This window comes from Petaurus breviceps, unplaced genomic scaffold (genome assembly GCF_028583685.1).
Source record: "Petaurus breviceps papuanus isolate PSGF00001 unplaced genomic scaffold, PetGlider_PUasm1.0 184, whole genome shotgun sequence".
In the NCBI taxonomy this organism is placed as follows: domain Eukaryota; kingdom Metazoa; phylum Chordata; class Mammalia; order Diprotodontia; family Petauridae; genus Petaurus; species Petaurus breviceps.
Window position 1 is genome coordinate 6,498,969 of NW_027185793.1, and position 22,854 is coordinate 6,521,822.

The following is a 22,854-nucleotide window of genomic DNA, read 5'->3' on the forward strand; positions in this document are numbered from 1 at the left end:
AGAGAGAGAGAGAGAGAGAGAGAGAGAGAGAGAGAGAGAGAGAGAGAGAGAGAGAGAGAGAGAGAGAGAGAGAAATTGATTCATTTGGAAGCATGAAGAAAAGTTTTTGTAGTAATTGGGATTTTAGCTGAGACTTAAAGAAAGTCAGAGAAGACTAGAGATTGATATGGGTATGGATGGGGAAAACCCAGTACAAATGCCCAAAATTGGGAGCTGTAGTGTATTGTGTAAGAAACAAAGACACCAACATCACAGGATTATAGAGTACATGATAGGAAATAAGATTGAGGAAACCTAAGAAGGAGGGTGGTTTATGTTATATATAGATTTGTCCATTCATGTATCAAGGATACATTGGAAGGAACTGAGATGAATTCTTTTTATATTACTCTTTTTAAAAGTATATTTCACTGATAAAATTTGCTTTTGCATCACTATATCTTTTGATGGATTTTTCATTCTCCATTCCCAGAAAGACATTTCTTAAAAACAAAAACAAAACAAAACAAAAGAAAACAGTTTTTAAATTAAAAAAAAAAACAGGGAGCCAAGATGGTGGGGGATGGAGGGAAATATAGTTAGTCTTTTACAATATAACTAATATGGAAACATTTTGCATAACTACACATGTACAACCCATATCGAATTTCTTATCTTCCTAGTGGGGGTATTTGAGGAGGGAAGAACATAAAGAATTTGAAAATCAACAATGTAAGCACAGATGTTAAAATTATGTTTTTTACATGCAGCTGGGAAATAAGATATAAGTACACTGAGGTATAGAAATCCACCTTGCCCTACTGGAAAGTTAACAGGGGGATAGAGGAGGTTATGAGGCAGCAGATTAGGGGAAAGGGTATTCAGTAGGCTTGCTATCTTGGGTTTGGGATAGTGGAAAGGTAGGTAGAAAATGTGTAGCTCAATTTCTTGTGGAAATAAATGTTGAAACTAAAAATAAATTTATTTTTTTAATAAATTAAAAAAAGACATAGAAATGAAAGATTTTTTAAGATAGTCTAATAATGCATTAAAAATTAACATTATGTTCAATGTTTTACACCTGGGGAACCCTCTTATTCCCCCTACACACACACACACACACACACACACACACACACTTTTATAAAGGAGCGGGCTCTGTCTTGTCATATATCTTCTTTGAGGCCGTGCTATGTTCTTTTAACATTTTTACATTTCTTTTTGTGTTATGATTTGTGTTCTTTCTTTTTACATTGCTATACTCATAGTTTTCATTCTGCTTACTTCACTCTGTATCAGTTCATATAAATTTCCCATTATTCTCTGTATTCATCATCAGCATTATATTCATTGCTACTACACAACAATGTTAAATTATATTCATTTGCCACAATTTGTCTACCAGGGGTAGGGAATCTGTGACATTGAGGCCACATGTGGCCTTCTATGTCATTAAGTGTGACCCTTTGAATAAATCCAAACTTCAAGGGCCACATTTAAGGACCTAGAAGGACACATGTAGCTTTAAGACTGCAGGTTCCCCATCCCTGGTCTAGTCTTCTCGAATCAAGGGAGATCTAATTTGGTTTCAAGTTATTTGCTACAACATAAAAATGCTCCTACAAAATTTTTGATGCATATCGAGTTTTTTTTTCCAAACTCATTTTGGACATCTGTCTATTAATAAAATATCTGGGTTAATGGTCGTGAACTGCTTTGCATAATTCTAGATTGCTTTATAGAATGATTGTATTAGTTCACAAAACAACTAATCAACATGTTAGTGTTCCTATCTTTCCACTACTCCTCTAACTTCAACTTTTTCCCATCTTTTTTTCAGTTTGATAAATGTTAGGTGAAAAGTCATGTATGTCCTGATCTTTATTTTTCTTATTAGTAGTAATGTAATTACTTTTCTAATGTACTGGTTGATGGATTCCATTTCTTTTGAAGATCCTGTCTACATTTTAAAGTGATTATGTATTATGAATTGCTTCTGTTTTTGTATATTTCTATTTATATATTTATATACTAAAGTCTTTTCTGAGATATTTGATTTAAATATCCTCTCTGAGTTGACCTTTTCACTTCTTATTCTAGATGTGATTTTTTGGTGCAAAATCTTTTCAATTTCACTTAAATTTTATGATTTTATCTTTTGTTGTTAAGTCTATGTGTGGTTTGGTTAAAAATTTATTACCTACCAATAGTATCAAAAGGTATAGGTAATCAAGTAGTTTTCAAAAAAATTCTGCTATCAATATCCATCTGAAAATTACTTTAAATCATTATTAGGTAAAAACATAAATTAAAACAATTTTGAAGTTTACCTCATATGCATAAGATCAACAAAGTTGACAAAATAGAAAATGATAAATTCTGTAAGCATTATAAGAAGACAGATATATTAATTAACATAAACAAAAAGGTCAACGTGGAGAGGATGTTTATATCAAATTTCTCAGAAAAGAGTTTTATCTAAAACTGTGTAAACTAGGTGTAAACTAGTCCAGTCATTTTAGAGAGCACTTTAGGAACTATTGTCCCAAATCAATTAAACTATTTTATCTTCTGATCCAGCAATACTACTATTATATCTGTACCTAAAGGCCAAAAAACAAAACAAAAACAAAAAAAAACAAAGTAAAAGGAAAATGACCCATTTTTTAAAAAAAAGGATTTATAGCAGTTCTGTTTGCAATAGAATTATAAACTAACATATTGGTGAATTGGTGGGGAGGGAATGTCAATAATTTATGGTATATGAACATGATGAAATATCATAGTGATGTAAGAAATGATGAAAGAGATGATTCCATAGACAGCTGGGGAAATTTTTATTTATTGATGCTGAGTGAAAATGAATAGAATCAAGAGAACAATTTATGATATAATAAGAATATTTTAAAGACTTCTGACTTTGAAAGATTTAGGAACTCTAAAAAACACAATGTCCAGTCACAATTTCAGAGGATCAATAATAAAACAGGCTACCTGATAGAATAGTGATGTACTCTGAATACAGACTGAGATGTTTTCTCTTATTTTTCTTTTTGTGCTATGACCAAAAATAGATTGTCTATACATTTCTGTATGACAATTTTTTCCAAGTATTTTTGTATTCCTAATGGTGTGTGGGGGGCAGGGGGCAGGGAATAAGAGCAAATGAAAGAAAAGTAGTCAGGAAAAATAATTTTTGAATGCATATAATTAGCTTTTCTTTTAATTTTTATAGTATGATTTTTATATTCATTTAACTTATCCATTTTGAATTTGTTAATCTATTTGTAATAATTTATTGTAAGATTTCAGTACAAGCCAAATTTTGCAGACAAACTTTTCTAAATCAATCAGACTTCACACTTAAAAAATTGAGAAAATGGGGAAACTAGGTGGTGCAGTGAATACAGTGCCGACTCTAGAGTCAGGAAGACCTGGGTTCAAGTACAGCCTCAGAAACTTGACATTTAACCTACCTTTGTGACCTTGGGTAAGTCACTTAACCCCAATTGCCTTGCCTTTCCCCTTCCAAAAAAATTGAGATATGTAAAGAATATAGCATTCTCATGAGAAATTTGTTTGTTAATTGCTGGGGGGGGGATCTGAATAGAAAAATAAAATAGTTTTAAGGGCTATCTCATATAAGCCACATCCCATGGAAATGATATAATCATTGGATCATAAGGTGATAGAAATTTAGGAAGTCAGCTTTTCTTTAACTCTTATAGCCCATTGAAGGGGTTATTTCTTTCTAAACAAATAACAATGCATCTTCAACCAAAAATCATGGAAACCAAAGGACTAACAAGTAATCTCTGGTTGTGTATATCCTTTACAAAGGAGACAGCATAATAGATGTCCAACTGGAAGGGGCCAGAGCACAATCTCAGCTCATGGATAATACCCTAGCCCTAGTGAGGCTCCCTTAATTATTCCTGCTATACCTTAAACCATTGAAATATCACAAACTATTGTGTCTTTGTTATAAGAAATGCAAACAGATCAGTTTTCTAGCTGTCTTTCTTTTCTTCCTTCCATTGCAATCTATAACCTAAATAATTCGATTATAAACTAAATAGCATTGTTACTAGATACAATAGCTTTTTAAAATTCATTGGACATTTTCAATATAAACAGTATGCAAATTGCCCCAGTACCAGACAGAAAGTGAATCTTTTTTTTTTAATCATGTAATATAATATTGAATTACACTTGATGGCATGCAGATAGAAAATACTATTGGCAACAGAATGCATTCTCTAGGGGGAAACTACCTCCATACTGGATAAATGCAAGCTTAAGAAATAGTTTTGAGTTTCTTAAGTCACATATTTCAGAAATATTGCTGTATAATTCACATGAACTGATAGTTTGGGTAATTCTGTCTTTTACAAAAAAGAAATGTATTTGTTTCACATTTAAAGATTGATTTTTTCTTTCATTGTAGAGGAAAACAGTATTGATATGGAAATTTTTAAAATATTAATTATAATTGTCTTAATAAAATAAAAACATCATCAACACACACACATGTGCATGCATAGGTATACGTGTGTGGGTATATATATGTATATGTGTATATATATGTATATGTGTATATGTTTGTGTATATATATCTATATGTGTATATATGTATATGTGTGTATATATATGTATATGTATATATATGTGTACATGTAGGAGTGTGTGTGTGTAATTCTTTTTATTTCCTAGAATGACAAGATCCATACATTGAACCAAAAAATGAAAAACATTACAGGACTTCATTCTTCACCTCTATTTCTCTGTTTCTGCAGTTGGTCTTTGATGTAAAGAGAAAACAGAAATGAAGAAACATTTGTGTAGCATGTACTATGTGTCAGATATGATGGTAGCCATTTGTAAGGGTTATCTGTTTAAAGATCTTCCCTGCCTTGTTGGACTTGCTGAAATAGCAGGAAGGTGTGGGGCAAGAGGAAGCTGAAGCCAAGCTAGAGTTCCTGCACTGACTGGTGGCAGCGACAGCAGCAGTGGCAGTGGTAGTGGTGGAGTTGGAGGTAGAGTCAAAAACTCTTTTTTTTTTTAAAGCAATTGGTAACTTGCTCAAGGTTACATGGCCAGTTGTTTCTGGGTGTGGTGGTAAGTATTTGAGCCCTGATTCGATCCCCAGGTCAACCCAACATTGGGGCCTGTGCTCTTACTCGCAGAGCCACCTGCTCACCCAGAGAACTCTTTTTTTTTTGAGCCAGCCAGAATTTCTGCTAAGGACTACCAGGGATAAAAATTGCGGGGTGGAGCTGCTTGGAGCACACTTCCTGGAAGCTGAGGAGTTGTCTTGAGTGTGGAGATGGGGACTTTTGCCTGAGGTAGTCTGTTCTGTTTTGAAAGCTTGAGAATGTGGGTGTTTACTACATTAACTATGTGTGTCAATTTCATAACTACTGTGATGGCTTTGACTTTCTGGTTTTGGTACTCAGTTTTCTGATATTTTAATAATAAATGTTCTAGCTTTGTCCCCTATGTAGAGAGCCTGGTATATTTTGTGATTAATAACCATATCAGCACATTTACAGTTATCAGGCATTGTGAATATTGCATTGTTGATACACCATTTTACAAATGTTAACTCTTTTGATCTTTACCATTACCCAGCAAGGTATATTATTTTATTATAGACATTTTGTAGTTAACCAAAAAAATAATCAAACTTTTCCATAGGTCCCATGGTTAGTAAGTTATTAAGGAAAAATAATAATGATGATGATAATGATAATTAACAATAATAATAGATAACATTTAGATAACACTTATGTGCCATGATCTCTGTTAAATGCTTTAAAATTAGCATCATTTCATCCTCTCAATAAACCTGTGATGTGAGTTTTTATAATATCCCCATTCTGTAGTTGAAAAAAATTTAGGTAAACAGAGGTTGTGACTTTCCTACAATAAGTGACTTAAGTCTAATTTGAAGTCAAGTCTTCCTGTCTCCAGACCAGTGCTCCATCCACTATGGCACCGACTGACTGAGAGACTTGGGATTGGAAAAGAATAAAATATGTGCTGAGGGCATTGTTAATTAAATGATTAGTTTACACCAAAGATTCCCATGCATAGTTGCATTTCTAGTAGAGTTGTTTGATTTAGTTTTTCACTTTTAGTTGTCTAGTTAGTAATCAAATAAACATCTATTAAATTCTTATGATATACCATGAATTCTATCAAATTCTGGGGATACAAAAAGAGGTAAAAAAATCCTTTCTCTCAAGGAGGTAAAATCTAATTTCTCTGCTTTTTATATAACATTCAACAGATCAAACTATTTTAGTACTTAATAATCCTCACTCATCATTTTGGCCTAAAACTTTTTTTTATTCACAATAAATTGAAGTATAGACAAAGAATTAATCAAACTATTGAACAGATTTTTTGCCTGAAAGCACATGCCTTTAAAAAGAAATTTTCTTCTTTAAAAAAAAATATATATTATATTACATATAATATGTATTCCCAATTACATGTAAGATATTTTTAAAAAAAATAACTTTTTTGTTTACTATTTAATTTGTTAAGGAGGCAGAGCCAAGATGGACAAATGGAAGCAGGTGCATTTTCTTTTTTTGTGTTTTTGGAGGGCAATTGGGGTTAAGTGATTTGCCCAAAGTCACATGGCTAGTTTTTGTGTTAGAAGTTTGAGGCTGGATTTGAACTCATGTCCTCCTCTATCCAGGGCTGGTACTCTATGCACTACACTACTTAGCCTCCCCAAGCAGGTACTTTTATAAGCTCCTCCATGAATTCTGTCACTAACCCTTAAAAAGTGAATCTGAATGGATTTTAGACTGAGAGAATCCATTGGGAGACAGAACGTGGCAGATAGGTCTGAGCAGGTGTGATAGTAATGGCAATTAAAGATTCCCCTGTATTGGCTTGGTTTTCAAATTGATTGTATTAAAACCCAGAGTTTGTTAATCCCACCTGTGGGATGGGCTTGTTGATGTGAAAAGAAAGTCCTGAACTGGGAGGAGCTGGTGAGGTAGATTTGGAGAGACACTAGAGAGAGGCGGAAGATCTTTTTGGAAGCAGCACCTCGTGGAGAGAGAGAGAGACTAAGAGAATTGCTAGTGGCCGCTTTGAATTGCCCTGGACTTTTGAGACCTGCCCCCTGAGCTGCCAAGGACTGAGGAGACATGGCTGTTTTGCTGGTACTTTGTCTGTCTGTTTTGATGTTGTTTTGCCAGATTTGTCCACTGGTGAAAGACAGTCCTTTTGTTGAAGAAGTCCTGGAACCTGGCTGTTCGCTAAGAAGGCCTGCGACTGTCCTGCAGACAGAGAGTGAATACTGTCCACTGGTGAGGGACAGTACTGTTGTTGCAGGGGTCTGGAGACTGTCCTGCAGACAGAATGAATACTGTCCACTGGTGAAGGACAGTGCTGTTGTTGCAGGGGTCTGGGAGCCTTTCTGTTGGTTCAGAAGCCCTGAAGAAGGATTTTCTTGTTGTATGTTTACAGAAATCCTGGGAGAGGGCTTTGCTAATGTGTTCAGGGGTTCTAGGACTGTTCTACAGACAGAGGATAAATTCATGAAGGGACTGGCAATGTATCTTATGGCCTTGCTAAGCCTTGTCTCCCCAGGAACTAAGATTGCTGAGAACTTGCCTCGTGTCAAGATGAAGAAAAGACCTCCATTTGGGTATTAAGTGCTGTGTTTAAACTTGATGTAACTCTGGGGTAGATTCAATTGTGATCCAGGGGTGGGGAACTTTTGACCTTATTGTGCTCTGTGATTGACAAATGAAGGTACTTTACCTATGTTTGGAAACTAATCTCCATTTGAGAAGAGGGGTTTTGTGGTGGACTAAATGAAGGTATAGCCTAGGGGTAGAGTAGTATTTAGAACGGGACTTTGTAATTGATTGAATGATTGGAAGGTCCTGGGGTGGGGTAGTACTTGGAGATGATTTAATCACACTTAGTAAATGCTGTATTTTGAATGATGTCATGTTTTGATCTTCTCTGTTCTTGGTTTGTCACTGAATAAAATAGAGAGCACCTATGCTGGTATTTTGAACCTGGGAAGTTGCCTTTGCTTGATATTACATTACAGCAGGGGGAGCACAGAGCACGTGGGGGTGCACCAGACAGGACCTGACAGCAGATTACAGCATAGTGAGAGTGAGCCCTAGGGAGCAGACTCACCTACCCCAAAGGCAATTCAAAGAATGGAAGTGGAAATTGGGAAAGAATTTTTACAATCTGTGTATCTGATAAAGGTCTCATTTCTGAAATATACAGAGAATTGTTTCATATCTTTAAGAATACAAGTAATTCCCCAATTGATAAATGATCAAAGGATATGAAAAGAAAGTTTTCAGAGGAAGAAATTAAAATATCTATAAGAATATGAAAAAGTTCTTTAAATCACTATTGATTAGAGAAATGCAAGTCAAAAAATACTCTAAGGTACCACACCTCAATGGTCAGATTGGCTAAGATGACAAAACAGGAAAATGATAAATGCTGCAGAAGATGTGGAAAAATTGGAACACAACATTGTTGATGGAGTTGTGAATTGATTCTACCATTCTGGATAGCAATCTACAACTATGCCCAGAGGGCTATAAATAAGTGCATACCTTAAGACTCAGCAATACCACTACTATGGTTGTATCACAAAAAGTTCATAGAAGTGAGAGGAAGATCTGTATGTACAAAAATATTTATAGAAGCTCATTTTGTATTTGAAAAGAATTGGAAATGAAGGGGATGCCCATCATTTAGCGGATGGCTAAACAAGTTTTGGTATATGAAATGTAATGGAATACTATGCTATAAGAAGTGAGGAGGAGATTTACTTCATAGATATCTGGAGAGTCTTATATAAACTGATGCTGAGTGAGAAGAACAGAACCAGTAGATATTTGTACACAATTACAGACACAATGTATGTGTGATGACCAGCTTTGATAGACTACACTCTTCTCAGCAATGAAAGGTTATAAGACAACTCCAAAAGACTCATGGTGGTAAGAGATGTCTACATTTAGAGAAAGAAATAGAGAGTCTGGATGCAAACTACCTGCTCTCTTTCTTTTTTCTTTTCTTTTCTTTTTTTTCTTTTCTTTTCTCTTCTCTTCTCTTCTTTTCTTTTCTTGCATCTTGGAGGGTAGTTTGGGTTAAGTGACTTGCCCAAAGTCACACAGCTAGTTGTTGTTGTTGTTTTGGTGTTAAATGTCTGAGGCCAGATCTGAACCCAGGTCCTCCTTACTCCAGGGCTAGCACTCTATTCACTGTGCCACCTAGCTGCCCTTCTCTTTCATTTTTTTGTTTGGTTATTTCCTCTTTCCCATTTTTCATTCCATGGGTTATAGTCCTTCTTTACAACCTGACTGTTTTCTGGTGTGAAAGTATTTGCAGATACCATACTTAATTGCATGCCTCCATGGGGGGTGGGGAGAAGAGAAGGGGAGAAAATTTGAAACTCAAGGGATTGTGGAACTAAATCTTATAAGCTAAAAGTAAACAAACAAATTAAGACAAAAACATTTAATTTGTGGAATAAAAGAGGCAATTTTAAGAAATTGTACAGTAAAAAGATTATTTTCATGAAAATGCAAACCTACTACACACAAATTTCACATCCTTTCAAATATGAAGCAAAATTATTTCATTATTTCTTTTATTTTTTTTCCTTTCTTCCTATTCTATCCTAGAGATTGCTACCATTAGGTATAAATAGGCAATTTTACACATCCACATGTGTAACATTATTCTATTTATAATTCTTTTTATCACTTTTTTCTCTGGATGGAGATACCATTTTTCTTCATATGTCTTTTATAATTAATTTTGGTATTTACAATAAAAAATAGCTTATTTCCTCAAAGACATTCTCGAAACAATATTGCTGTTATTGCATACAAAATTTTCTTGGTTTCACTCATTTCACTCTTTGCTGCTATGTGCAAGTCTTTCCATGTTTTTCTAAAGTCTTTGAGTTCATCATTTCTTATAGCAGAGTAGTATTCCATTACAATCATATACAAAAACTTGTTCAATCATTTTTCAATTGATGGTTATCCCTCTAACTTCCGATTCTTTGCCACCACAAAGAGTGTTGCTATAAACGTTCTAGAACATTTAGGTTCTTCTTCTTTTTTTTTTTTCTAATCATAATTAGAAAAAGACAAAGTAGTGCTATTGGTGGGTCAAAGGATTTAGGTAATTTAACTCTTTGGAAAAAACTCTTGATTTCTTTGCAAAATGGTTGAATCATTTTACAGTTACACAAACAATGATTCATTGCCCTAATTTTCCCACATCTTCTCTAACATTTGTCATTTTTCTCTTCTATCATCATAGCCAAATTGGTACGGATAAAATGATATATATATATATATATATATATATATATATATATATATATATATAATGATATTCACCTTTAAAAAAAATGAGTTCTGGGGTGGCCAGGTGGCTCAGTGAGTAAGAGCACCAGTTCCAGTGTCAGGATGACCTGGGGATCAAATCTGAGCTCAGATACTTAGCACCACACCCAGAAATAACTGGCCGTGTAACCTTGAGCAAGTTACTTAACCCTGACTGCTTTAAAAAAAATGAGTTCTGAATTTTCTTCTTCCTTTCCTCCTACCCCTCCCTAAGATTCTACAGAGTTTGATATTGGTTCTACATTTACACTCATGTAGAGCATATTTCCATCTTAGTCATATGTTGAAAGAAGGCAGAAATGGAAAAAAAATCCACAAAAATGAAAAATTATATGCTTTAATCTATATTCTGAGCCAATCAGTTCTTCCTCTGTATGTGGATAACATTTTTCATCATGAGTCCTTGTTATTTCCCTGAATCATTGTGTGACTGATTATCATATACTATTACCATTACTCTGCACAATGTTATCCAAACTTCAGTCTGTATCAGTTCATGTATTTCCAGGAATTGTCATGCTCATCATTATTTATAATAACATAGTATCCCATTACAGTCATATACCAAACCTTATCTAACCATTCCCTAAACAATGAGTGTCCCTTTGATTTCCAGTTCTTTGTCACCACAAAAAGAGCTGCTATAATTTTTTTTTGTACAAATAGATTCTTTTCCACTTAAACAAATCTCTTTGGGATATAGGCCTATGACTTATATGACTGGAATAGAAGGTATGCACAAGTGTTATAGCACTTGGGACATAGATTTTATAACCCTTTGGATATGCTCTCCAAAATTGGCTGTGTCAATTTACACCTCCACCAAGAGTACATGAGTGTTTCAATTTTCCTACATCCCCTCCAACATTTATATTTTTTTCTTTTCTCTCATATTAGCAAACTTGATAGGTGTGAGGTGGTACCTCAGAAGCATTTTAATTTTCATTTCTCTAATCAATAATGATTTAGATAATTTTATATTACTATAGTTGGCTTAGATTTCTTCATTTGAAAACTGCCTGTTACTATCTTTTGACCATGAGACATTTTCTTCCTAAACAATAGATGGTGTAAATAATTGTGTAAAAAACATTTTTATCTGGCAAGCTGCTTTGGGTAAATTCCAGTGAAAATAATGTTTTGTTAAGGTACAGTTCAACATATCTTCAAAAAGAAACAGTTATTAAGTAATTCAGTGACACAAATTCAAATCCCAGACTCAATGCAAAAGTTGTATCCTAAACACTCCCTCATTTCATAGAGGTTGCTTGCGTAAGAGTACATGGTACAATGGAAATGATGAGAGTTTACAGGAATTTGCTCCCTCCATACTGTTGACAATCTCACTAGACCTCACAGTCTTTAAGGCAAGACATTTTTTTTTTTAGGCTGGAAGCTGTTTCCTTTTAAAATATCAATTAGAAAGAGACTGTGAATAAATTTAGCATTATGAATTGAACTTGAGAAGTAGGTTTGGAAGATGTAGTCAAAGTAGGGGAAAAGGAAGGGGAAAAAGATGAGAGGAGGAAAGGGAGAGGAAAAAAGTGATAGGAAGAAGAAATAAAAATTCTAAAAGTAGTTCTTTTTTGAAAGAAAAAAATTTAAAAATGTTATACTTTTCTTTGGAAACATATTTGCTCTCTATTTTCTTTTTTATGATTGATAAGTTTAATTTTGGTTTTCAACATTCACTTCTAGAAGATTTGGGGTTCCAAATTTCCTCCCCATCTCTCCTTTTCCCCACCCCTGCCAAGATGGTCTGCATTCAGATTACCCTTTCCCTGAATCTGCCCTCCCTTCTATCCCCCCCTCCTCTATTATCCCCTTCCCTTCTATTTTCATATATATATATATATATATATATATATATATATATATATATATATATTTCTATACCTTATTTTCCAGTTGCATGTAAAAACAATTTTTAACCTTAATTTGCAAAACTTGGAGTACAGCATTCTCCCCAATTCCTCCCCATACACTGTCATTGAGAAAACAAATAATTCAATATAGGTTATACATGCGAGTTCTTGTAAAACACTTCCATAACAGTCATGTTGTGAAAGAGTATATTTCCCTGCATCCTGTCCTGCCTCTTATTTATTCTGTTCTCTCCTTTGAACCTGTCCCTCTTCAGAAATATTTGCTTCTGATTGCCCCCTCCTCCTATTTGCCCTCACTTCTATCTTTCCCCCCTCTCTTGTCCCTTTTTCCCCTACTTTCCTATATAGTAAGAGAGATTTTCATACCCAATTTTCCTAGCCAAATCCCATAAGAGTAAAGTTCATTCATTCCCTTTTACCTCCCCTCTTGCCCTTTGTTGTAAAAGCACATATATGTATATATGTATGTATACATGCATACATATATACACATATATGTATATGTGTGTGTGCAGTGTGTGTAACTGCCAACTATCCTAATACAAAGAAAGGTTCCATGAGTTACAAATATCATATTTCCATGTAGGAATGTATAGAGTTGACTTTTAATAAGTCCCTTTGGATTTCTTTTCTATTTACCCTTTTGGCTTCTCTTGACTATTGCATTAGAAATTCCAATTTTCTTTCCAGCTCTGGTTTTTTCATCAAGAATGTTTGAAAGTTCTCTATTCCACTGAATGTCCATTTTCTCACCTTAAGGATTATACTTAATTTTTCTGGGTAGATGATTCTTGGTTTTAATCATAGCTACTTTGCCCTGTGGAATATCATATTCAAAGCACTCAAGTCCCTTAATGTAGACACTGCTAAATCTTGGGTTACACTGACTGTGTTTTCACAGTATTTGAATTGTTTCTTTCTGGATGCTTAGAATATTTTCTCCTTGATTTCAAAGACTGGAATTTAGCATCAATATTCCTAAGAGCTTTCCTTTTATTATCTCTTTCAGGAAGTGATTGATGGAGGTTTTCCATTTCTATTTTTTTCCTTTACCTCAAGAATATCAGGTTTTCCTTGATAGTTTCTTGGGAGATGATGTCTAGGCTCTTTTTTTTTATCATGGTATTTAGATAGTCTAATAATTTTTAAATTATCTCTCCTGGAACTATTTTCCAGGCCAGTTGCTTTTCTTAAGAGCTATTTCATATTGTCTGATACAAAGTAAAATATACTGTGTATGAAATAACAGTATTGTGCAGTAATCAGCTGTGAATGACTTAGCTATTCTCAGCAGTACAATGAACCAAGACAGCTCTGAAGGACTTCTGATAAAAAAAATGCTATCCAAACCCATAGGAAGAACTGAAAATGGCTGAATGCAAACTGAAGCATACTTTTAAAAAATTGTTTATTTTTCTTGAGGCATGTTTTCTTTCACAATGTAATTATTATGAATATATTTTGCAAGACTGCACATGTATAACCTATTCAAAAACTTGCCTTCTCATTGAGGTGTGTTGGGGAGGGAGGAAGGAGAAAATTTGGAACTCTAAGTCTTGAAAACAAATTTTTAAAAATTGTTTTTACATGTAACTGGGGAAAATACAATGCTAAATAAAAAAAAATTCTGAGGAAGAAAAAAGAAACAACGTGCTCTGAATTTGAAAGTGAGAAGATTATTAAAATTTGGATGTATCTATAAGGTAATTTCTGAAGCTTCTTTTTTATTAGTGTTTTTTTTCCCCATTCAGACAATGCATGTTCTATGTAATTGGAATACAGTCAATGAACTAGACCCCAAATTATAAGTGGATTATATGAACATAACTAAACTTTTAATGCTTAGAGAACAACTTAGATACTGAAAACATAATTGATTAAATAATTATTAAATGTTATTTATTCTAATTTTAAAAATCAATTAATTTTTGCAGGGTACTGTTTAATTCTAAAGTGATCCATTATTTTTTGCCACTCTGTCATGCTTCTCAGGAGAATTAATCACTAGAGACATGAAATATACATTTGCATCAGATTTTTTTTTTCTATAAATCACATTCAATTGACATGATGAACAGAGGTAGTAATTGCCATCCTTGTTTGGATTTAAGTTTCATGGAAAAAAAAAAAAACAATGGATTCTGTGATCCAAAAATATGATACTCAGATAAATGAAACAAATTTTTATTCTAATTCTGTTTTAACTGATTTTGAATATTTTTAAAATTTTATGATGATTTTGATTGCCACTTTATTTTTAAATCAGTGCCTTGGTGTATGAAAAAAAAATAGAACATACTTTTTTATTAGAAAAGCAAGTTTCTATCTGAGAAATTTAAAGAAACTAAGATTTTCTACCAAAGCACCTGAAAATTGCACTTCTTTACAAACTTCTCAACATGACATTTAAAGATCTCTGAAAAATGGCCCCAAATTACCTTTCCAAATATGTCATAACAATACTTTCCTTCACATACTCTATGTTCTGGTAAAACAGGCCTTCTATATGTTTCCCACATTTATAATTCCACTTCCCTTCTTTATGTATTCTCATAATCTGTCTTCCATTCTAGAAAGCCTTATCTCAACATCTTATAATCTTTATCTGTCTTCAAGATACAGCTCAAATGTTTTCCTAATTACTATTCTCCACCCCCCATTAGAACACTCTTTCTTAAGCAGCTTTTTATTTACTTGTGTGTAGTTGTTATATATCACCACCACCTTCACCTCAAAATTTAAGCTCCTTCAAAGCAAGGATTTTTTTAAATCTTTATAGTACCTAAGAGATTGTGTGAGAGGGCATATTAGGAGCTTTATTAAGAGTTACTTAGGGAATCCAGGTGGCGCAGTAAGAGCACCGGCCCCAGAGTTGGGAGACCTGGGTTTGGTTCTGGGCTCAGATAGTTGGCACCCACAAAAAAAAGAAGTGGCCATGTAACTTTGAGCAAATTACTTAGCCCCAGTTGCTTAAAAAAAAAAAAAGAGTTACCGAATTGAATTGAATGTAAAATATGAATAATATATCAAGTACCAAATGAGGAAGACATAGCTAGACAATAAATTTTGTGAAAATAAAAATACATAATGATTTAATTTAGTGAAATTTCAACAAATGTAAACGGTGTAAGTGGAAGTAAAATAAAAAAAAATCCTTTTTAGACTTGATTAAAAATATGATCTCCAGATTAAGAAAGGCGATAGCCTTTATGCATTATGGTCTTATCTGTAGTACTATGTTTCAATTTGGCCAATTCATTTGTGGAAGGACATTAACACACTAGAGTCACGTCTCTTATTTCGGGATAGAGTGCACAAATCTATGGTCTTTGTAACTATGTTTCTCATGATCCCCACATCTGAAAATAATTCCTTACTCTAAATTTTCTGATAGTACTTTTTAGCGACTTCTCATTTATCTTTATCACAGTCTACTCTGCATCATGACCATTGTGTGCATCATAACTTCCTATTAGAATCTGAACTCCTTAAAAGGAATTATTTTTCATCTTCAGCTCTAAAACCCTATCACAATACTCTTCATAAAGTAAGGCCTCAATCAATATATTTTTTTAATTCAATCTATGTATAATGGAGATGTCTTGGGAAGCAGTGAATTCTTTATCACTGGAGATATTGAATGGTTATTGTATCTAAAAGTAGGAGGGAAAATCCTTTCTTTCTTTTATTCCCACTTTGATATTAGCAATTCAAAGTCACTTATTAGGTATTGCTGTTTTCAAGGTATATGGCTGACCTTGCCCATACGAAGAAAAGGATAAAATAGCCTCTAGATATAAAAAAAGATGTAATTTAACCAGGTAAGTCTTTGGTTTTATTGTGAGATGGTTTTTTGTTTTGTTTTGTTTTGTTTTAATTTCCTTTTGTTATTTGTGACACAGGATCTTTCCTCATGCAAATTTTGGTTAATTAAAAGTCCACCTTAATTTGAATCTCCCTTGATTGAAACCCATAGCATATGGAAACATACTTATATTCTTAAACATTCCTTAGATAAGAAAAGAAATCTTAACTGTCCTTGATTCCTTAGGGATATGTAATTTCTCCTCTTCCATCAGACTATTTGTGAATCCTCTAAATGTAGTATAATCTGTAACCTGAGTTAATTTACCTCTAGAATTTGTTTGTTTTCCTTAGGGAATATACAAGATTATGACTCTCTTTAACTCTTTGTTCAACTTTTATGATTTTGAAGGAAAGGATGAGATTAAAGAGCTATCACTCCTTTAACTTTTATGGTCTAAGAGGAATTAACAAGACTACAATGTATCAAAAATTGCTTTTTTTTCTGTCACTCTGATGTAATTTTGCCTCTAAGAAACCTGGTTAAAATCTAATGATGGTTCAGGCTTTCTCTTATATTTAAACCTATGCTTGAGCTTAATGACAAAACCTAGGTTTTTACCTCTAAAATTTCTGTGTTCTGCTAAATATATATGTGGCACCAGATGCCACCCACAGGAACTCAGAGAGGTGATATTTCTCCCATAAGAGTTTCCTCAGATCTAAAATCTTCAAGAATAAACTCATGTGCTGCCTAAAGAAACTTTTCCTGATCTCCATGTTTGGTAGCATTCTACCCCTCTTCAAACAATTTTGTATTTATTTCAATTTAAATGTCTTGTCCCTCATTAGAATGCAAACTCTTTGAAGTGTTTTGTTTTGTTTTCCCCCAGAGTCTAAATGCAGTGCCTTGAACATGACAGATTTTTAAGGCATATCTATAAATGTTTGTTGACTGGTCTTGGGAACTCCCAAGTAATCTGCAGGGATGAACTCCTACCCTTCTCTCATATCAGTGTCTCAGAAATCCTATATCACTCCCATCATTAAATGAGTACCCTTTTCCTGATTCTTGCTCAAAGTACAAAAATTCTTCCTTGTGATTCTGAATAGATTATTTTGTGGCATTTAAGTCTTCTAGACTTTTGCTCTTTTGGCAAATGAGTTTAGCTGTCTATCTTCCCATTACTTTTTCTCCAAATCTCTTGCCTTTCTCTCACCCTACTTATATTACAGGAACCAGATATTTTGTGCCTTTATGCTGCAATTTCTGATAAATAGAAGTATATATAGAACAATTCTATAGATACATACATATACACATAAGCCCTAGCCATCTCTTGGGGGGAGAGGAGAGAAAAGTGGGAAAAAAGAAAGTTACATGAAAACTTATGAAAACTGTTATATATTTAAAAGGAGTAGCAAGTTGTAAATGACAGATTGGCACTTTCATATGCAATCATCTTTTTTCCTATTCTATATTATGGAAACACTTTTTTTTATTTCTTAAGTTCAGACTGAAATAAATGAAAAAAAATTCTCAGAAGACTTTGAAGCTCTACCATTTTATTGTGGTGATTGTTATGTTGTTGTTGTTTTTAATTAGCTAACTTCTGATGTTCTGAACACTGAATCCATGGTGTCAAAAGTACAAAAATTGGTGAGGTTTGCCTTATATAACTTACTTACCATGATTTCATCCACATTTGGTAACACCCCTAAAATAATTACTTTTCAGAATTTAGTAATAAAGATTCAAGAAAGGACTAAATTGTACTTAACTCATTTCCTATTTATGGAGAGCTATATGTTCAGAAATACTCAGTTAATTGAAAATCTCTGTAGCCCCCCATACATAAAGAAAATATTTCTACATCCTCAAAAGGAATGCATTGAGTTATTCAAAATCCTTTTTTTTTTTGACAGTGAGAGTACTTTATATGCCTCATCCAGCAAAAATACAAAGTTTAATTAAGCATATATAAGTTAATTGAGCTGTGGAAAAAACTTTACATTTTTCTCTTTGTGACTTTTTATTTATTATTTTGCCTTTTCTTGGGGTAATGGGTATACTTGGCAAGTCTAGGGATGAATGAATGTTTAAAATTCGAAAAGTTTCTTAACACTCAGTAACTCTGTGGAAGCTTTTGGCTGAACAGTAAACAGAATGGGTAGAAGTCAGCTTTCAGCTGAAAATATGCATTATGCAAGACCAATTGCATGAGTTGACTATAAACAGATGCCAATATATAGTTACTAGTGCTTTTGGTCTTAAAACTCATTTTCTGCCAACAAATGGAATTCATTCTGAATTGTATCCTGAAATTAATCTCCTGCTATGTATTAAATCATATGTATGGAGTAGGCTCAAGAATCTGATGCAGTACATGTACCTTGAAGTAAGAAAATTTAGTAATGTGGATGCTTTTTATTGTCTTTAAAGCAGAGATCAATCATTTGGGTTCACATAAAACATATTAACAGTGTAGCTTGAACATTATACATTCTTTAGCTTTTCACTATTCTCTCCACACCTCTGCTGTGTGCTCTTTACAATTTTTTATGCTTTCAATATCCAACACCTCCAGTCTCATTAAGGCCTCTAAATACCAACCTAGATCTGATCACATCAGTATTTGGGGTCATCGTCATAATCTTTTGCAGGTCAAAATATAAATGTAACTCAATGATGTTGTAGTCCAAGAATTAATGGACCTCAAAACTGGATGAACAATCTTTAGAATTTTGTCATGTAGTCCTGATATTTTGTTATGAGTGAAAGAAAGGCAGGAAACAAAAATTTATTAACTGCCCATTATGTGTCAAGTTCTATTCCAAGTGTTTTATAAATATTCTATCATTTAATGTAATAAATCCAGGTGATGGGTGCTATTGTTATTCCCATTTTATAATAGAGAAATTGAGGCAAACACAAGTTATGTGACTTGCCCAGTGTCACATAGCTAGAAAACATCTGAGTCCAAACGCAGTGGTCTATCCATTGACTCTAGCATTGAAACACTTTAAGTTACTTTTCTTTTCTCAATATGTTGAAGTTTAGCAAAGAACCTTCTGATTTCTACATGTTTGTCATGTATCAGTGCCTCATCATTCATATTTACTTTCTTTTCTGCCAATATATTCTTTGTCACTGACTCTTTGTAAAAACAGATAGATAGTATATAGTAAACACTATCATTACCAGAGAGGGGTGATATGTATTATGTGTCTATGATTTTCTGTAACTACAAAGAAAATTTTGTATAGCACTACAAAGTTTGCATGTGAGGTGATGCGTGTGTGTATATAACTATGTTGATATTCACAACTTTGTAAAGTAGAAACCATCATCATTGCAGTTTTAAAGATGAGGAAATTTGATTTTCCCAGCTTGCACAGCTTTGAAATATCTAAAAAGGTCTTCTTACTGTAAGTTCAGCATTCTATCGACTAATTTCTATTGCTCACTCACAGCAATTAATTCACTTATTCTCCAATACTATCCCTTTCATCAGTGCTTTACAATGGCAAATCTCTTCCTGACTATTAATACAAAGGTGAAGTGGGAAGGAATAATTTGGTGAAGGACTAGACTCTTCAGAGTACTCTATAAAATGGTATTCAGAAAATTGTTTTTATTTATTTTACACATATATTTGACAAGATCATTTCAAGAAAAGTTAGGAAGTTATAAAAGACACAACTTTATCACTGAAATAAAGCTTATCCAACATGCACCCTAAAGTAATGCTTATACATGTTGAAGATAAATAAAAAGCATCATTTTGACACCATGAAAAGCCATGGAAAGGGAGAGCAGGAAAAGAGCTGTACCAAGATGGTTCTCCCTTACTTAAAATATTTTCCAACTAAAACATTTGCTTTGTTCAGAGAATTTAGGGAGTAAGGATTTAAAATGTTACTTGAAATATTTTATGTGATTTTTGAGAAAGTTGATAAAAATCAATCCACAAGATTATATTAAATACCTAGTATTTCACACACTGTTCTACATTTGAAATAAAAAAAAGCAGAAGTAGAAGAAAAGATGAAGAAATCCTTTCTTATAAAAAATTTATAATTTATTCGTTAGAGAAAAATGTGCATGTATATTATATAAATGTATGTGTGCATGCATGTATACATATGTGTATATACATATATAGTAAATAAATTTGAGGGAAGGACACTAGTACCTCAGGGTATTAAGAAAGGCTTTTTTTTGGTATTTAGCTGATATTCTTTATTATAAAGAAGGTTTCTTGGGATGGTGGATCTAGAAGATAGGGGAAAATATGTTTAAAAAAAGCATCTAAGGAATCAATACAATAAATAATGAAAGAGTGTATCCAAAATGGGAATTTGATATATATGGCGGGGGGGGGGGATTTTCAATTTATATTTTCATTGTCAAATTTTTTTTTAAATGTCCTCTTCATTTTTTTTTTTTCAGATTTGGAATCCTTTTCTGTCCTAGTGAGAAACCAGTTCAGTGGATTGAAGGCATGCTTCTCTCCATGATTAAAGAGGATTATGTCCTTTCTCTCTCCCCTCCAAACTCTTATCTCCAACATGATTGGCTAGTTTTTGCATATATTTTTGGGGCTTTGGGCAGACATATTCCTATATGTATCCATATCTATAAGTATCTTTACATAGTAGGGGCATAGGCTCCACGATACAGGACAGGTTTAATGAGTCTCTCTCTCTCTCTCTCTCTCTCTCTCTCTCTCTCTCTCTCTCTCTCTCTCTCTATCTCTCTGATTTTGTTTTCTGTGTCTGTTTCTTTCTCTGACTCTGACTCTGACTCTGTCTCATATTACTCTCTGTTTGTTTCTCTGCTAGCTCAGTCAACCTAACCTCCACTCCAAATGACAGACTGAAGTTACCAGAAGTGGAGTGACATACTACTAATTTTCAAGATAATGTTGGGGATAGACATACATGCAAAACCACCTATATGTGTGTGTATGTGAATAGAAATATGTAGATGTGTATACAGGTGTTTATATACATACCTATATACATATAAACATGTATGTATGCCTGTATATAAATTTGTAGCCCCTAAGCCCCCACCAGTGTTTTCTCATTTAAATAAATCAATAAAGATAAAACTATTTTCTTCTTGTAACATTTTACTCTACAGAATGCAAAAAGAGAATAATAACAATGTCCACTCACAAATATGGGTTTCATTCTCTCTTTGATGAACAAAGTGTTAATGGAAAAGAGTATGCACAAATCTACAGATTCCTGGCAGGTTGATACGTGAGTATGGAAACCTATTTGCTCAGAGATTGCAAGCTTTGATGACTTTGTTCTCCTTATGGGATAGTTTAAAACAAAGGACTGGGTAAGGACTCTTCTCTGCTGTTTTTTTTTTTTCCCACTTGAACCATTAAGCTAGTGTTACAGTCTTTTTAGCAAAAGAAGTTATTTTAATTTTAGCATCTACAGAATTATTTGGGAGTTCTCTTTCATTAAGCTATTTTGTTTCTTTGTTTTCCTTTCTCATGACCTATGTGGCAGCAAAGCCCCAGACAGAGAAACATCTGAAAGACTTACCTTCACAGGAGCCCTACATCTCAGTAAAATACAAGAAAGACAAACTGCTAATTTCCCAAATTATTTCTTTTAAGTATCAAAATTATTTTTCCTCCTTTCAGCTTTTTACAGCAAAGTTTTCCCTCTAATCATCTAGTATCCCACAGTGGATGCAATACCTGACTTACTCCAGTTAACTCATCAGGTAAGTATTGTAGATTCCAAATTCTTCTTTCTCCACTCAGTTTGACTGATTTTATGAACTCATTTCAGCCCATTTGGACTCATCCATACTTATCTGGATTCAGCTGGACTTTGTCTTTCTTCAGTCTCCTCTACTCTGTTTGATATGCTTCTTCAGTCAATAATTGACTCTTTCTCCAGAGGAGTCTCCTTGTATGAATTCATACTTCTGTTAGGAATGCCACTAATTGGCTGGCTCTAAGGTTTTTATAGTTAATGAATAGTTCTGCTTATTAGGGTTTTCTAGCTATTAACTTCAAAGTTATCATTATTAGTTATATATAAATTAACTGCTATAAAATAAAATAAAAAATTTTTATAATTCTTTGAATTCAATAAGTACTCTTTCATAGAGCTATCTTTCTTTCTCAGAACTGTCTGTTTCTTCTCAACTACTTTTCTCTTAGAGTTTGTTTTCTTAAAGGCAATCTCACAGCTGTTCTTGTTTCTGTCCCTTTCCACAAATAAAGTTGTCCAAATCTAAAAAAGGCAAGACCTTGCATTCAATCATATCTTTGTTTACCAACAGTTTAGTGATAAAATTATCATCTTCATGATTTTTATATCTTACATGTGACATATGATATTATAAGCATCTTTAGGAGTAGAAGAAAACTAAATTACTTTGGATATAGGCTTTCAATTAACTGTAATAGGGCTTTTTTCTTTTCAAATTTCTTTTCCTTTTCTGTAGTTACTCATGTTCATTGTTTCTTTCATGAATCTTCTTTTTCAACAATCCATTGCAACTGGTGATCTAAGTGAGAGTATAGTAGTGTCTTGGGAGAGTGATGAATAAACAGGAAATGTCTTTCTTTTTTCTACCTTCCTTACTTTTGTTTTCTTTGACGTTTCTTCCATCAAACCCCACTTAATTTCTGTGTCACTTGGAGTAACTAGATAGAAAAGCACCAGTGATTTTTAAAAGATTTTTTGGGCAACCAGAATGGTCAATATAAAAGGATAAA

At 33.4% G+C, this 22,854-nt stretch overlaps 1 long non-coding RNA gene across 1 annotated transcript in view; it reads right to left on the reverse strand.

Moving 5' to 3' along the window:
• Positions 1 to 22,073, reverse strand: part of LOC138161257 (uncharacterized) — a 23,417-nt gene extending 1,344 nt beyond the window's left edge. The window contains exon 1 of the long non-coding RNA XR_011168314.1: positions 21,823 to 22,073. This is a non-coding gene — a long non-coding RNA (uncharacterized lncRNA). The remainder of the gene's footprint in view (positions 1 to 21,822) is intronic.
• Positions 22,074 to 22,854: the final 781 nt, after the last annotated feature.